Raw genomic sequence first — 18,208 nt, 5'->3', positions numbered from 1 at the left:
TATTTAGCAGAGCATTTCAAATGCTTAAGAAAATATCGATATGACAACACCAATCACATTCTTTAGTTGAATACTGGATACCGTGAGGTCCTAAAATTCCATGACTCTTCTGGTCATTGGGATACCACATAAGGAATTCCCTGTCATTTCAGTAAGTTCTAGTCATGCCCTGATGGGCTGTGTCAGTGGTCACACTGCCATGCCAATGCCAGGGAGATTGTGGTTGACAATAGTTTCATGAGGAATGGGGTGATTAGACTCAGTACAAGTTCATTATAGATGATTTTAATTTGATGTCTAAAGGGCTAAAGTTCTGGTAAGGTTTTGGCCTTTAAAAATATTTTGAATTGTATTTATTTTTGTTTTCAGTATGTTCCATCCCTCTACTAACACTGTACAAAATTAGCTTTCTAATTCTGTTTGTCGTATCTTCGAGTAAATTTATGTGAAATGGACTAAAATAAAAGGCAAAGCATCTGCACTGAATAGGCAACTTCTATTTTATATGGTCTCCCTTTTTATTATTTCTTCTTGATATGAGTGTAACTGCAGTAAAAAAAGAAAAACATACTGGCCTTTACATGAGCAGGGGGATGGAGCTTTATCACCCCTAAACATCACTACCTTAGCATTCTCACACATAAGTGAGAATGCTGAAGCTCACACTTTGAGAGATTGATAATGATGTACAGCTCCAGGTCCTGAACTGGAAGGCATGCAGGCATGGAAGTAGAAACTAGAAGAAAGCCCTGAGTGAGGTGTCTGATTGGACTGCTACATTACTCAGGTGCATGGAAACATCTTTGCATTTGGTCCAATGAAGCTCTTCCTCCCTGGGCGGCAGGAGATGAATTCTGCATTTAGGACTGTGTTAGGCTGTCCAAAGCAGAGGGTCTCATGGGGTGAGGGTCTCCCTTTGGCACCAGTTCTGTCAGCTGTGAGGGGATGACATTTGGCATCCATGTGCCGTGCTCAGCAACATACTTCAAAGCAAATCTGTTCAGCAATTTCCAAGTTAGTGAGCACATCACACTCAAGTCTTGTCTGGTGCTTCGAAAAGCATTGCTGTGTTTTGAATGAGATCTCTTTCACTCAAGGCTTATTTTCAGTCATTAAGGGAGTCAATGCTCAGAAACTCTATAAAATGGTGGGCGTTTTCATCCCAGCTTTAGAAGTCATTGGTCTGATATTCTCCTGTATAACATAAAGGTCTCACAGCAGGAAGCTTCAAAGGCAAATGCTTACAAAGAAAAAAGTCCCATGAAAGAGTGAACAATTCTTCAACAGTTCCTCCTTTAACTCTAACCATGACACATGTCATTTAACCAAGTGGGGCAGAGCTAGAGAATGAGAGTACAGTATTTTCCTGGTTAAGATTGGCTTAGGTTCTTTTTTTTCAACCCAAAGCTTATTTGTGGGTCACTTTTCTGCAAATTCTCTGGTATAGTAATGGGGCTGAGACCTAACCAATCCCCGCCAATGTTTTGCTGAGGGGACTCTCCTATAAAGGCTGTTTGTTATTTCCTCTTTGAGGCCACGGGCCCCTGGCTCATGGCTATATCCCCAGCACCTGGAGCAGTGGCTGGCACATGTGAGGCACTTGATACATACTGGTTGAGTAAATGAATACATATGTGTCTTCTGTCTACATTGAAGATATAGCCAGGGAGAACAAAGGTATCAACTTCACCTAAAGTTGGTGATTTGCATTTCTGAAGACCCACAGATTTGGTACAATAACTAGCTTATTAAGCCTCTGGCCTTTCAAGAATTAATACCCTCATTAAAAAAAAAAATTAGGGCAGCCCGGGTGGCTCAGCAGTTTAGTGCCGTCTTTGGGCCAGGACCTGATCCTGGAGACCCGAGATCGAATCCCACGTCGGGCTCCCTGCATGGAGCCTGCTTCTCCCTCTGCCTGTGTCTCTGCCTCTCTCTCTCTCTCTCTCTGTCTCTCTCATGAATAAATAAGTAAAATCTTTAAAAAAAATTTAGTACCCTCAGAGGTGGTTCTTCAGAGACAAAATTTGTGAACAAATAATAATATTACCAAACCTTATGGGAACTGAGAGAAGGAAGCATGAAGTGTGTATGGAGGAGAAGTTATTTAACATGATGTTGAAGTCTAGTGAGTTTACTGGATGACAACGAGGAAGGGCATCATGGGTAGAGAAAACAATGCATTGCAAAGGAGACCTGGCACAAATGAACTTGGCTCTTGGGGGAGGGGGAGAGGCAGGAAAGGGTGAACAGGGAATCAGGCCAGTAGTGTTGGCCTGTGAAGGACCATGCTATCCACTGTGAACTTCCTTAAGGTACTAGGAAGGAAGTTGTAGAAAAGTTGTTGGCAGCAAGGGGATAGAATCGGATATTGGTATTTCTGTGTAATCCCTAAGAGAACTGGGAATGTGCTGCCTCTCTGAGAGGCAGATGGCCAGTGGACTTCAGTATGCCGGTTAATGAGAATAAATAACATGGCCACACACAGGGAACTTATTAGCAGGTCACTTGCCTCCACAGAGAGAAAGTAGGTGATGTAAAGGACATTCTTTTAATAATGTGTGAGACAATGTTGGGTGTTGGGGATATAAAGATGACTAAAGTGGAAAGACAATTATAAATGAAGACAGAGGTGCTATCTTTGAGAGGCTTCTGGCTTAGTCGGGAGATACACTTGTAAGCAGCTCCTTACCAGATGCTGGGGGGAGAAATAAGTACAACAGTATGGGAGAACCTTATCTCTGTGTTGTCTCCTTTCTTTAATAGGATGTAGGTGGCTATTTCTAAATCTGCCACAGAAGCTGTTGTGAACCTTGATCCAAGTAAGTTGGCAGCGAATGGGCAGCTGCATTTAGTAAGCTACAGGCAGTACCTGGCACTCTGGCCAGGGTAGGCAGGTGGTCAATGCTCACTTCATGTGGGAAGGATTGTGTCTTCAGTGGGGAAAATCTCTGACCTCAAAAGACCAAGGCCTGGATTCTTGACTTTGCTTTTAAACCTGTGGTTTTGGGATCCCTGGGTGGCGCAGCGGTTTGGCGCCTGCCTTTGGCCCAGGGCACGATCCTGGAGACCCGGGATCGAATCCCACGTCGGGCTCCCGGTGCATGGAGCCTGCTTCTCCCTCTGCCTGTGTCTGCCTCTTTCTCTCTCTCTCTGTATGACTATCATAAATAAATAAAAAAATTAAAAAAAAAAAGAAAAGAAAGAGTAAACCTGTGGTTTTGAAAGATTCGTTTCATTTTTCTGGCCTCAGTTTCCTTATCTGTAAAACAGAAGGATTGACCTAGATGATTTCTAAAGTAAGTGGTATTATTTATGATTTCATGAACTTCAAAAAAATTCTCATCTATATCTAGGTGTGGAAAATATGGGGAGTTTTCAAATAAACAGGTGGGGGAATTCTGGCTTCCAACTGAATATGAACATCAAGGCATAGATGGGAAAATGCCATGTATATGCCTTATTATATGCCTTATTAGAAAATCAAGATGGGAAGGAAGTGGCCCTCATTCCACAAATCAAAGCGTTTAGCTTTCTGAGGTCTACCAGGGCCTGAGATTGGTAGACCAGTCCATCCTCATTGTTGTGAGGATAATTTCTCTTTAGGACTATCCAAATGATGGGATGCCTCGGAGGCTCAGCGGTTGAGCACCTGCCCCTGGCTCAGGGCATGATCCGCGGTCTCAGGATTGAGTCCCACATCAGGCTCCCTCCCTGGAGCCTGCTTCTCCCTCTGCCTATGTCTCTGCCTTTCTCTCTCTGTGTCTTTCATGAATAAATAAATAAAATCTTTTTTTTTTTTTTTTAAAGAACTATCCAGATGGTGTCCTTCCTAACCACCATATGAAAAGGTGTCAGTTTTGGATCTTTACATTTAGGATTTTATTTAGCCACATTCCACAAGAAGAATGTTGTTTATATGAAGGGACTTTTCAGAGACTCTAGTGAGTTTGGAATAACACATCTTAGGTTTTGTTAGATGCATGACATCATTTGAAATGAATAGTCTAATTTACTCAGATAAAGGCATGGAATGGCTATGTTCTTTTTGATTTGAGAGTTTTTAGGCTTTTCAGACCAAATAATTAACCTAACGGGGAGGAAGAAATAATGACTAAGTAAAACATGAAATGTCTAAGGACAATTAATGCAAAAAGAGGTATGTCTTAGGAACTCAAATCCTTAGCAGGACAAAGGGTGGGGTAGGCACTATGGTGGTAGAGTACTGGTTGGTAGATGCGGATGTCATTGAGACAATTACACCTAAAAGAGTGAATTCCTCTCTTGAATAGGCCTCCAACTGGCCTACATATGAAGTATAAAAAGTGAAAGAAATATTAAATCAAGGGAATCAGACTAATGAGGCTATTTTTCAGGGATCCAAGCCAGTTGAAAATGGCATCTAGCTCTATGGTAAGAAAATGTTTGATCCAATTCTCTGTGTCTTGAAGGCTTTTGGGGTGGAAATCATGTATATATATGATTATATGAATGGATGAATTCATTCATATGTATATATATATGATTATATGAATGGATGAATTCATTCATATGTGTATATATATATATATATACATATATATATATATATGTATATATATATATATATGAAACAAGGGTGCCTGGGTGACTCAATTGTTTGGGTGTACAACTCTCAGTCTTGGCCCATGTCTTAATCTCAGGGTTGTGAGTTCAAGTCCTAGTGTGGAGCCTACTTGAAAACAAAATTAAACAAAATAACAAACCCTGAAGCAGTCATTGTTGTAACCTCTAAACCATGCAAGGGGCATTCATGCTCACATTAACGTATCTTTGATTTTTTTAATAAAGGGGTAGAATTAGGGAAACTCAGATACTAAGAGGGTTCTCTGGGAACTCTGCTTAAATAAATGATGGGTCATATTGTTGATAATAGTTTAGAGACAAGTGGATATAGGATTCCAAAATCTTGGTTGAGGAGCCAGTAAAAATGAATCTGTTCATGGAGTTTTACTGGAAAGTTTTATATCAACAGAGTCCTTGTTCAAATCAGAGAGGCTTTACCCTGAGTCTACCCTGAATGGAGCCTCCTGCTCTCTGCATCATGTTGTGATGCAACCAATTCTTTCTGGATGTCTGTGATTATATATGCCATATGTATTTAATATATGTTGGGTCATATCACTCCCATTATGTGGGGTTGGAGAAGATGTGGACGAAGTTACATAGCTCCAGTGGCCCAAGTGTGCTGCCTATCTGGGTAAAATTATTATAATCCTGGGTTTCCTTACTTGATTCAAATAAATTTTAATGATTTATAGTGATTCAGCATTGAGGGGGGATACGACCTCTATTGTGAAGAGCTTGAGGGACTGCTGTGGTGTGAACCCTGTGTGAGGGATCTTTCTGTGGGTTACTCATAGATGCAAAATGAAAAAAATTGAAAATAAAATCCTCTAAATAAAAATAAGCAAAGTAAATGAAAAGCTTACTTAAAATAATAACATGGACTATGCTTAAAAGCTGTTATGAACATAAATAATATGAGAAACTATTAGAAAGCTAACCAAGTATCAGGCTAAGGAAAACCAAAATACAGTGCAGCAATGAAACTAAGAAGTCAAAGGTGAGAAAGCTAAGCCAGAGAATTAGAAAAATGACAAAATAAAAATATACACAGTTAAAAAAGGATAAAAGTAGACAAACTAAGAGGAAATTTAGAATATTTTACCAGGAAAATAGTCTGGAAATATATATATATATATATATATATACACACACACACTGTGTGTGATTATCTTTAGGTGTGTGGGAGTATGATTTTTTAAAAGTATTCATTTTGCTTGTTTGTAATATGTGATTTCTATACTATCTTATTTTTTTAAATTATTTTAATTATTTATTTAAGAGAGAGAGTGAGAGCAAGAGAGAGGAAGGGAGAAAGAGAAAGCAGGAGCGCACACAAGTGGGGGGAGGGGTAGAGGAAGAAGGAGAAGCAGACTCCCTGCTGAGCAGGGAGCCTAATGCAGGGATCAATCCCAGGATCCTGAGATCATGACCTGGGTCAAAGGCAAACTCTTAACTGACTGAACCACCCAGTCACTCCTCTCTGATATTATCTTATATTGTGTATCTAATTAAAAATTATAAAAACTGCCCATGGGATACATGAAATTAAAATGAGCAGGCAGTAAAGAAGGAAAGAGTAGTTATATTAGTCTATATGGTAAAAAATAAGACAGAGTAAATAAGCAGAGAAAATAAATATTCCACAAAACAGTACAAAGCAGAAATTAAAGGATTAAAAAATATACTAACATATATAAATATTTACAAAATTTCAGAGACTAGGGGATTTTTAAAAAGGAAAAAAATTAAAAGGCCTAAGGAATTCTTGCATTCAATGCTCTTTTTAGGGGCTAAGCTGGGGCACCCCCCTCAGCTTGAGGTCCCCGCATGTCTCCAGGAAGGAGGTCCAAGGACAAAGAGCAAATCTCTGGCTTCTCCAGCTCACCTCACACTAAGGGTCCTGCCTCCTGCGCTCCTCTAAAAATATCCAGCAAATTGTGTGGCAGAATCAAATTCCCCTCACTCCGTACCCAAGTGATAAAGCAATCAGGAGGGAGGGCAGACTCCGAGTTTCTGAAAAATGCCTTGAACAGGGCCGTTAGGAGTTTGCTGTCTATCTTATTCATTGTCTTGGCAGGTTTGTGTCTGCGCTCAACTGCCGCTGCAGCATGTGGACTCAGACACTGAACTGTGCACAACCCAAGAGAAGAAAGGAGGGATAAGAAAATGCATTTGTATTGGGCCTCTATTCTGGATCAGGAATCATCTATTCTGCACGAGGGGTATTACTAGGCTCTTTCTTTTGGTCTTGACCAGGTCTTAGAAGGTAAACATTTTAATGCCAGTTTTGAGACTGAGGGATCAGAGGCAGAGAGAGGTATAGAATTTGCTCAGGGCTACATCCAGTAATAGAAGTGTGACTCTAAGATCTGTAAAACTTCTTCCATGCCACGCTTCCTGAGGAAATGCTTGTAAGCGGGGCTGTGCCATGTTCCTTTCTAAAGTAGAGAGGAAGCCCGTGATGATGGAGTGACACCAAGCCAGGATATAGGGGATCGGAACACATCTGCCTGGCAGTCCTGGTGAGCACGAGGGTTAGGCTGATAGGGCCCCAGTGACCCAGCCCTTTGCCTACCAGTGAGGTGGGGGGCCTCTGGTAGTAGGAGAGTAGCAGAGAGCTGGAAGTCAGGTTGATGGTGGTTCTCAAAGGATGGCCTCCAGACCAGCAGCATTGGCATCATCTGTGAGCCTGTCAGAAAAGCAGAGTCTCAAGTCCCGTCCTGACCTACTGAATTGGAGTATCTGGAGATGGTCAGAGGAGACTAAACAAACCCTTCAGGTGATTTTCAAGCACAAGATTGTGAACCCTTGCTGTAGGGGTATCAAGAAGTTAAATGAGAGGCTTGGGGGCAGAGTAAAGGAGCTTTGATGCTGGGGGAGAGGATGGTAGGTAGATGAGACTTTGAGCTCATCAATGGTATGAAAGATAGGCTTCTGATGGGCAGAATAAGAAACAGGTGCGAGGGTGATGGGGCCAGGTGTGGGATGGGGAATGGCCTGTAGTCAATACCACATTTGACCTCATCTGGGTCACCAGCAGCAATCTCTCGCCTGGCTCTAAGCTTCACTTCAGGCATAGGTGATGGTGTTGGTAGGGCTGTAGCCACCCATCCCATGGAGTAGCTGGCAGGCTGCAAAGCAAATTAATAGAAGTGTGTATGCCTGACATAAAGTCAGTGCTCAAAACACTGTCCTTGAATTTGGATTTAAATGGGGAGCTGAGTAGATAGGGAAAGACGGCAGCAGCCCCCTTCCCTCTTGAAGTGACCCTGGCCTGCTCAGGCAGCTCTTGTGGTTGGAACATTCCCCTCTGGCATCCAGACAGCCTGAAGTTACCTGGAAAGGTAAATTCTCAATTTGGACTTATTTGAACAATGAAGCAAATATTTTGCCTATCTTCTATGGAAGCAAAAGCTAAGTATATCCCTCAAAAGACAAAAGGGATAGGTTTTCTCCAAGTTATAAATTTTGTGCAGGGCAGAGGATAGAAAAATAGATAATACAGCTTGAGCAAGAAGGGAAGTAGTGTGGCATTATGAAAAGCATCAGGCGCTTGGAGGGAAAAGACCTGGAGTTGAGTCAGCACTGGTCTCTAACCCAGCTGAGTAACCTTAGCAAGTGACTGAATCTTTCTGAATTGTATGTTCTTCATTTCCAAAGGGGGTTAATTCTCCACCTCTTGGTATTGTGAAAATTGGGGAAAAATGTAGTAGAAATGTCCCTAATGGTGCCAGGCACATGCCAGCCAATAAGAAATGTTTTCTGCATCTCAATTCTATACCTATCCCTTGCCCTGAAGAAAGCCCGGGAAGTTATCCCACCTCTGCAGGCTTTGCTAATGTGGGCCCTTTTGAGAAAGCCTTGTCTGCAATGACTCTTTATGTGTTTATGTGATAAAATTCCTTTGCCCTTAGGTACTTCATATTCTCCAGTCTTTACTGGGTTGGGAAGGATATTTGCCATGCCGACTGATCAGCTTCTCTATGCGATATAAGATGTTTTGGGCACTGTCTCTTTCTCCTCTGTTCTGAAGTGCGGGTGCCCTTCCCCTTGTATTCCTCTCTTGCATCCGGAGACCTTCGAGCTGCGAATGGGGTCCCTGTCTGGCCAACATGAGCAAGATTAAGACAAGAAGCAGCTGGGTGACTGCATCATTTCATGGGCACTGATTTTATTGAAAGGCCGGGGGTCTGCAAGTGGGAGACAATTTTAGTTTCTGTAATTGTCTCCTCTAGAGGCATCGTGAGAGAGAAGGAAAAATCAAACACTCAGTCTGCTCTCTTGCCCCAGGCTCCATAATTTGCCTTTTACTTTCTGTATTTTCATATTGGAGTTTGAAAAGCAGAGGACCCAAACAATCAGCAACAGATGTCCTCGTGTAATCTGCACGGTACATGACTTCAGTTAGCATGCAAATTGTCATCCTAGGGCGGTTCCAGGGGACTGCTGAAAAGACAGCAGGCCTGCTTTGCAAAATAGAGGGAGGGCATGATTAAAATGTCTGGATCCAATCATATGTTTAATTACAATCCCTTTTTTATCTCAACGACAATGACTGGTAGCTATTATGACACAATATTGAAAATGTGTATGACGCATGGTGGTACTTGGAAGGCTGAGAGGTGGTCTGTGTTTGATCAAAATGATCAAAGCTCCTTGCCATGGAGAGCCCCCTCTCCTTCTGCCTCGTCTGATCCACTTAGACGAGCAAAATATGATTTATAGGAGACTATGTGATTTTCATTCCCCGAGAGCAGGGGCATAATTTTTGCACCACCATTTCCCCTAGACACGATGGGAGCTTGACAATTGCTTATAAATGCACAGTAACAGCCCCTACTCCATGGATGTCTACAAGGCCTCTCTCATGCTTCAGGTTTAATTTACTCTGTGTTCCAACACTGTTGAATTTTATTATTGGTATAATCAGAAAAAGACCAAAAAAAAAAAAAATCTTAAAAGCTCAGAGAGACTCTTGATTATTTCATTCTATTCATACATCCAGTTTGTCTTTTGGAGAGTTTAGAGGGAAACAGAAGTGATTTTTTTTCACAAAATGATATGAAGTTTTACTGCTTGGTTGATATAAAGATGGAATTTCATTATGTCAGCTTGTAGAAGTGACATCAAAAATTGCTGTTGTGTCCCTTATAAGAATGAATGTGTATTGTTTATGTTTTATCCTTTAGCTGGAACTCTGGAAGGCAGAAATAAAGCTAAGACTCAACTTGTTTGGCATGCCTCATCATGGGTAACCACGTAACCAGCATTATGGGGAGAACTAAGTTTACTAACATGATGCAAAAATCTAATTTGGATTAAATTTTATCAGATAAAATTCTCTTACACATTTCACAGCTGGGTAGCAGTATAGTTTTTACATCTCAAAGCTTTTTGGTGAGGACTTCATACAAAATTTGGGTTGTGGTTTCACATATACTTGCTTCTATCCTTTGAAGGTGTCCTGCCCTACCTTGTTCTCCTTTTACATTGGTGATAGTTGTATAAAGAAAACAAAAATATTCTTAATTAGCGATAAGAAATTGAATTATTATTAAGTATAATTAGTATTGTGTTGCTGTCCTGCACTCAGCACTCTGCTGGGGGCTGTGTGGGGGCTTCAGCTGATGTGTCAAGGCTTAAATCCTGCCCTCAAGGACTTTATAGCTTCATGCAAGTTCTGCAGTGAGTCACATATAAGAAGCAAAGATAAAGGGATGGATAGAAAGCGAGATTGGAAGCTGGAGATAGAGTGAGAAAAAAGCTTGAGCAGGAGGGTAGGTAGAAAGTGAAATGGCTAGAGTCTTCTAATCCTTTATCAGCTGTGTCCTACTAATAAAGGTTCCCAAGGAAGGGGAGGGGAGGGACATTTAATGGAAGGGCATACTGTTTACTACCATAAGGCCTTGCTCCAAACTGTTTTGTTGAAATTCCAGCCATGATTTGCTGAGGCGCACCCTGGCTGAATCACAAACACTGCTTTTGTATCTGTTTACCCTAAAAACAGGCTGAATGACCTATTGAGCTCTTACCTTAGTTCCGCCCTTTAGGTCCTATATCAACAACTAACTTTTATTGAGTTCTTGTGGTGTGCCAGGGATTGTAGGAATCCCTTAATGAGTTTTCTCATTTAGCTCTCACAAAACTCCTCTTTGAGGTCAATACTATCCCCCCAAACCCCCAGTGGTTCAGGTGAAGTAAATGAGACACAGAGAAACCAAGTGATTTACCCATGATTTAGGGCTCAAGGAGTCAATATTCCGAACTGGAGTGTTTAACTGCTATACTGAATTATCAAAGTGTAGACTGATGGGGAGAAAAAACCTGAGGAGAGATGGAAAAATTTCATAGGAGAAAAAGATGACATTTACAATACAGTCATACCATATTCCTGCCACTGAAACTCCAGGCCTTACTCCAATGAACCAAGGCACCTGGCTGGCTCCGTCAGTAAAGCGTAAGACTCTTGACCTTGGGGTCATGAGTTGAAGCCCCACATCGGGTGTTGCACTTACTTAAAAAAAATACAGTGAACCAATTTTATTCTAGTGTTTGCTTGCATCCAATCTCACTCTCCTCTTTAGGAGAAGGGTAGAGGTGGGGGTGTGAGATGCCCTTTGTTGCAAAGTGTATACTGTGAGGACAGGATGAGAGGTTGAAGTTCGAATAGCTGGAGCAAATCTTAAGCTGGTCTTTGAAGAATGAGGAGAAGCTAAATAGGTAGTAAGGAAAAGGAGGACACAGTTAATTTGTGGAGGTAGGCATCTAGAAGAATAGAGGAGGTGGCATGAATGAAACTGAAGGTTCCGGGCCAGTGTGGGGTCTCCACAGGGCAAATGCAAGTGTATCCCAGTGCAGGTGGATGGCTTGTGTAGATGAGGTTTAGGAACATTGTTGAAGATTTTGAATCAGGTTCCTTTAATTTTCCAGGCTGCATGTCACCTTTCCCCCTGCGGTGATCTGATAGTATTTGGAGGAGACTGGGTATCATAATGGTGTGGCATGGAGCTCTCAGATGACCCCATAGTGGGACAGAAACCAGGATTGCCCTGTGGACAGTAGAGAGTCTCCAGAATTCCTACAGGTTCTTCCCAAGCTTGTCCTGGTTTCCCAAGAAGGCTTCAGGATTGCTGCTGGGCAGAAGTGGATCATAAGGGAGCCTTAAAAAAAGACATCCAGCAAAAAATAGTTGGCAGGAGCTAGTGGAATGTCTGGATCACCACAGCTGCATCAATGTGTTAAAAAATACCAGCCACTTTTATTTCCTAAAAAATGCGCTTGCTCCTCCTGGTGCAGTGACGGGAATGGCCACTAAATGTCACTGCTATGGTGGGGGTCAGAGCCCCTGTTGTGTTTGGATGGACTAGATCAAGACTCTCTTGAGCCAACTACATGTATGCAGTGATTTTGATGTACTCTCTAAACTCAGCTACCTCATGATTAAGAGGAAGATCTGAATTTCTTAGTGTTTTATACTTTATTAGAATGTGCTGCCCGCCTGTGTGGTCAGTATGACGTGATTACCCCACCATGAGCCAGACTGAGCTTTGCATTGTTTTCTAGGGCTGAAGCTTGGCTCTTCTCTGTCCTTGCTGCACCCCTTGCATCCGTTCTCTCTCCTGCCTGTCAAGCTTTGCTGTGAATTTAAGCTCTGGGTGATTCCATGACTCTGGAGTTTTCACAAGTCCATTAGCAGCACAATCTATGTCAATCTCCTAGGCATAATGAGAAAAACATCTTTTCCCCTGGAGGTTCATCTAGAACCTTATCCAAAAAGAAGCCTAACTATCTTCTTGGGTGAACTAACTCACAAAGCATTTTAGTTCACATTTTTAAATGTGAACATACTGTAATATGAAATAGTCACAAACTAGGGGGCTGGTAACAATGGAAATTTATTTTCTCACCATTCTGGAAGCCAAGGCACGATCCTGGAGTTCTGGGATCAAGTCCCACGTCGGGCTTCCTGCGTGGAACTTGCTTCTCTCTCTGCCCATGTCTCTGCCTCTCTATCTCTATGTGTCTCTCATGAACAAGTAAATAAAATCTTAAAAAAAAAAGTTACCAGGACCATGCTCCCCCCAAAGGCTCCAGGAAGAATCTTTCCTCGCCTCTTCTAGCTTCTGGTGGCTCTAGGCATTCCTGGCTTGTGGCTATGGGACTCCAATCTCTGCCTTGTTTTCCTATGGCCTTTCTGTATATGTGTGTATGTGTGTGTGTGTATTTCTATCTCTCATAAGGACCTTTGTCATTGGATTTTAGGCCCACTTGGATAATCCAGGATGATCTCCTCTCAAGGACCTTAATTGAATTATGTGTGCAAAGACCGTTTTTCCAAGTAAGGTCACATTCACAGTTTCCAGGGGTTAGGACATGAATATATCCTTTGGGGGGGCCACCATTCAATCCATTACAATAATTCTGTCTAAGTAGGCTACCTTGAAGAAAGATTATGCTTGACAACAGTAAGATACAGCAAATGTTTAAATACACTAGTAATTTTTAAGATGTAGAATGGCTTCAGGATATTTCTGGTTAGAGACTAGGAAAGATGTTGGCATTTCCCTACATTAAAAAAACCCTGGGTTTGAGACCTGGTCCACTATTTACCAGTTGCAGGCTGGTCTGTCCTCTGGCCCAGGCTCAGCTCCTTCCTCTGTCATAGGAGCGTATCACTTTGGATGGTAGGAGGTTAAAATGCCATGTGACTCACTGTGCAAACTGAGGAGTGGGTTTGCAAACATACGCAAAGGAGTTTGATGCTGGTAGAGAGATGTGAAAACTTGCATAGTTCACTTTTTGGAGGGACACACTACCAAGATGCCTTTTTTTAAAGTTAAGATTTTATTTATTTGAGAGAGTATGAGCAGGGAGAGGGGAAGAGGGAGAAGCAGACTCCCTGCTGAGCAGGGAGCCTGAGATCATGACCTGAGCCTAAGGCAGCCACTTAATCAATTGAGCCATCCAGGAGCCTTTTTTTTTTTTTTTTTCAGGAGCCTTTTAAGTCCATGAAACCATCCAGGTTTGTATTATACCACTCAAATTAAACACTTTTGGTATGAAGCAAATAACTTTGAATTAGGAGGATTTCTTTGTAATGTATATAGACAGGCAATCTATCAAAGAACATCTAATGATAAGATGTTAGATAAGGCCAAGCCTATTTCTTTTTTCAGTCTTTGGCACATACTCTTAACCTCAGAAAATCACTCTACATAGAGAAAACTAATCAGCAGGTAATGAAGGCACGCAGACTTCAGGGCGGGAGGCTTTGTTGGGTAAACACCTTTAAATGCAAGGTTTTTATCACTGCAAAGTCACCCACAAGAGAAACTTTAATTCACAGAGGTCATCTTCCAATTAAAGTGTAAGAGCAGATTTTCAAAGGCGTTTGTTTTAATGGTGCCTCATCAGCTGTTAAAAAAAGTCTTTGGAGTCACTATTTTCTCTTACAAATGTTAAGTATTCTTTGTAGACAGGAACTGTCTGTTAAAGTAATATTTGACATCTAGGGAATCAAAAATACTTTACAATGAAAGGCTGACATCTGTTTACTATATAAAAAAGAGTGCTGTGTATTTTTACTAGAAGAATTTTCCTTTAATAAGGCAGCCAAAAGTCATCTACACATACCAAACCAATTTACAGCCCGAACCTGTTGAATAGCAACATGGCATCATGGATGCTTAGCAATCCATTGCTTCCCCCACCCCCACCCAAGTATTTCCCTGGTTTGGGATTGGATTTGTATAGGATCATTTTCTTTCTTTCTTTTCTCTTTTCTTTTCTTTTCTTTTCTTTCTTTCTTTTTTTTTTTTTTTTTTTTTTGAGGAAAAGGATACAATAACAATAAAAAGCCCTGGCTTAATTATTGATGTGTTGAGCTTCAATCTTTTCAGTGCCCTCAACTTTGATTCCATCGTGCTGGCAGTAGATCATCTTTATTTCAGGAAAGCCAACTGCAGCTGAGCTCTTTTTATATATTTTCAATGTATGTAGTAGCAAACAAAGTCCGTACGTTTGGACAATTCCACCTGAGATCTGTCTAAGTCACTACAATTAGGAAGACATCAGACAGAAGGGCAGTCAACTTGGTAAAGGGTTTAAATCTGTGTGTAATCTCATACAGGTGCTGCTTCCTGTGCTCTGGAAAATCCCTCATCACAAAACAGACCAACTGAGCCACACCTGGGTTTAGGCAGAACATCTGGACCTACTCTTTCCTACTCACTTGTGTTCTTCAAATCTTCCCTAAACAAATGGCGCTTTAGCACAACTCTGACACCAGAGATTTGTAAGCCCTAGGTGCACTGCCAAATTCAGTTTGATACAAAACACAGTTACCCTTCTTGAATCAAATACATTACAGGTATGATACCCCAGTCATATATTTCAATTAGTCGAGCCTCAAGTAAGTTATGGAGGTCATTTCCACCAGTAGTAATAAATTTCATAATGGCATTAACAATTAAACAGGGAATTTAGGGGGAAGGTTGAGGTCCAACATCTATTACATGCCCTAGCATTCATTGGTCATATGTTCTTTGTTTTCTTGTCATACAACCATTGGCTGGGAAAGTCTTGAAAACTAAAGATGGGTATAGATAAAATTAATGCCAGCAGTCTCAGTTTCCTTAGGAAAAAGCATATATCTGTTCAACTCCTAAATGTCTAACTTTTACTTAATGAGACCTCTTAATTTTTAGACATACAATTCTGGGAGAGCTTTGTGACTAATGAATAACTTTGTGTTATAGGTTTGTGCTGCTGGGCTCAGCATTATGCTGGAATAACTCAGTTTATGAGTGATCCAACAAACTATCAGGAGACTATCAGCATAATTTGTGTGGCCTTACATATGGCCTTTTAGTAAGTGTTTTATGTGGAATTTTGGCATTTCAGTTTAGGTGGATGCTTGGGAATAGGAATGGTCAGCCTGAAGAATGAATGGTATGGAGTAGGTGTGCCTTTTATGGCTCCCATAAAATATGCAGAAATAATGGGGATTGCATGGCGATCAATAATATATGTGTCCCTTTCAGGTAAACACATCTAAATATATCTTCTGGTGCTCATATTTTGAATTGCTAACCAGTTTACAATAGAACATTTATTCCACTTGCAATGCTGCTCTGTTTTTTTGTTTGAATTCTTTGGATTCTCTTGATATTAGTCAAGCTCATCAAGTCTGAGGGAACTTGGGGATTGAGAGCAAGGTGGGATGGGGAGAGGAGCATGAAGAACACCTCTCACACCAACAGGTAATAAGCCAGAATGCAGGCTCTGGAATGTTCAGAAAGTAAACTCAGCTCTGAAGGGGTAGTGCTAGTTTAGTAGGTAGCTCAGAAACACCACGTGATACCTTTGATTCCTGAAGGATCAGAATGGAGAGACTCCCCAGCATATCCCTTGGATTTCAGGGTAACTTGGGTCTGGACCAGATGCTCCCAAAGAAGAGGTAGTGGGAAGGCCTCCTGAGTGAGCAGGTATATCTGCCTTGACTTGGTAGCGATGTGATTTGACAATGAACTGAAGTGTCTTTTGCTGATGAGGCCTTGTCATTCAGATAATGGGAGCTTTGATTTTGTTTTCCAAAAGTTCTCTTCAGCATGGTTTGATTTTGGTTGGGTGGATGCATGGTTATGGTATTGACTGTGTGAACTAAATATGCATTCAGTTTTGAGAAGTCACAGGTTATTATTTTTTTAAATCCATTTTGCTTTCAACGTAATTGAAATCGTAATACATTTTTCCCCACTCTGATCATCATATTTTGTGATGGGAATGGATAAAAACCCCATCAAAGTTTAAGTTTTCTTGTGGCAATTTCTTTTATCTAGAAGGGAAGGACAATTAGGAACAGAAAGAAGTATAGCATGGGAAGTAGGGGAGAAGAGCAAAGGTTTTTATAAAGGAAAAAATCAGCATAAGTACTCACGTATGAAAGCTGAAGTATATTAGAATATTGGCATAAGGATGGTCTTTATAAAATTCCTAAGCAATGTAAAGGTTGGAAAAAAGAAGCTGATGCCCAAATGATGCCCATTTTGGGGAGAAATGGCTCTCCAACAGGAAGATGTGATGTATTACAGACATCAGATACCTGTCCTAAAATTGTTTGAGAGTCAAAGAATTTTTGACAGGGAGGAGCAAATTCTGAAATGGATATCTAGTGGAGATTCTGTGGGAGCTTCTAGAGGTGTAAAATAAGTACGTGGAGTAAGCCAGGTTATAAATAATGAGGACAACACATTGTCCGAGTAGTAGAAATGAGTTTTATGGAGGCAGAAATCATGGCAGAAAAGACTTGATTTCCCAGCTCTGGCACAATGCTTGGCACAGAATATGTAATCAGTGTTTGAAAATGAGCAAGGCAGTAAAGGTATAAAAATCAGCTCAAATGAACAAGGATGAAAAAGCATTTGTTAGGCAATAAGAACAGGAGAAAAGAGATGAAAAAGATGATGCAAATTAGCCTTTTTATGAATGAAATTTAGGTAGGAGATGTTAATCCTAAAAAACTTTCTTGGGGGCAGCCCGGGTGGCTCAGCGGTTTAGAGCTGCCTTCAGACTAGGACGTGATCCTGGAGACCTGGGATCAAGTCCCATGTTGGGCTCCCTGCATGGAGCCGGCTTCTCCCTCTGCCTGTGTCTCTGGCTGTCTCTCTCTCTGTGTCTTTCATGAATAAATAAATAAAATCTTAAAAAAAAAACTTTCTTGGAAAAATATCTAAGTTTCAGATCATGTTTTCCAAAAAAAACATACCCACGTAAACACAAGATAAAATTAAATGGCCCTGTCAAATGGTTCAGGAACAAAAAGGCAGTGAAAAAGCTGAATGCCATTCAAATATGTGATTCACAGCTATATTCCACATAGCAATGCTACCACCAAAGAGGAAGGGGTTCATCATACCTGTTGTCTCAGTGTTCGGTGGTAATTGGAGGACTTCAAGTTTGTTGAATAGTTAAATTATTTTGGCAAAGCTACCCAATGCTATCCCTTTGCACCTACTTTCTAAAAATGAAAATATATATAATGTAAATATATATATAAATTTTTTTTCTACCTGAGATACAAGTGAGAAATGCCTTCTATCCTCATTAAATTACTATCTATACCTTGAGGTGCTATCAATAAAGAATTCTATAGATGGCACACATAAGAATCTGATTGATTATGAGACCTGAGATCTGTAGAATTTTAGTGAAATATTTGGAAATAATTCACCATTGTCTTTGTTCAAGAGTCAAAGCAGGAAAAAGAGCTTGAACCAGACCAGTAAGGAAATCTAAGGTTTACTGAAAGGACTGATCTAGAGCTGTCAGGAAGACCAGAACGTTCAGGATTTCTGTCCTTATTCCTTCACAAGCTATAGAGGAGGACGCCTGAGAAACTTTTCCTCCCTGGTGCGGCTGGCGGAGGTTCACACCTGCAGGCTGGCTGAGGCGCTGACTCTCGGTGCTGGATCCAATAAAGAGATCAACCTCTTCACTTTCCCTTAGAGTCTTTAGAAGAACACAGGTTGGTCTCAGAGCTATTTTATTTTTTTTTATGTTTTTGTTAAATCTCTAAGGTTGAGGTTGATTAACTTTTAAATTA

At 40.9% G+C, this 18,208-nt stretch overlaps 1 long non-coding RNA gene across 1 annotated transcript in view; it reads left to right on the top strand.

The window, feature by feature from the left end:
* The window catches only part of LOC144300209 (uncharacterized), a 54,546-nt gene that overhangs the window by 9,587 nt on the left and 26,751 nt on the right, over window positions 1-18,208 (top strand). The window contains exon 2 of the long non-coding RNA XR_013366801.1: window positions 17,979-18,130. This is a non-coding gene — a long non-coding RNA (uncharacterized LOC144300209). The remainder of the gene's footprint in view (window positions 1-17,978; window positions 18,131-18,208) is intronic.

The sequence above is a fragment of the Canis aureus genome, chromosome 28 (genome assembly GCF_053574225.1).
Source record: "Canis aureus isolate CA01 chromosome 28, VMU_Caureus_v.1.0, whole genome shotgun sequence".
Classification (NCBI taxonomy): Eukaryota; Metazoa; Chordata; class Mammalia; order Carnivora; family Canidae; genus Canis; species Canis aureus.
The sequence above is the reverse complement of the archived record's forward strand: the minus strand, read 5'-3'. Positions and strand labels throughout refer to the sequence as shown.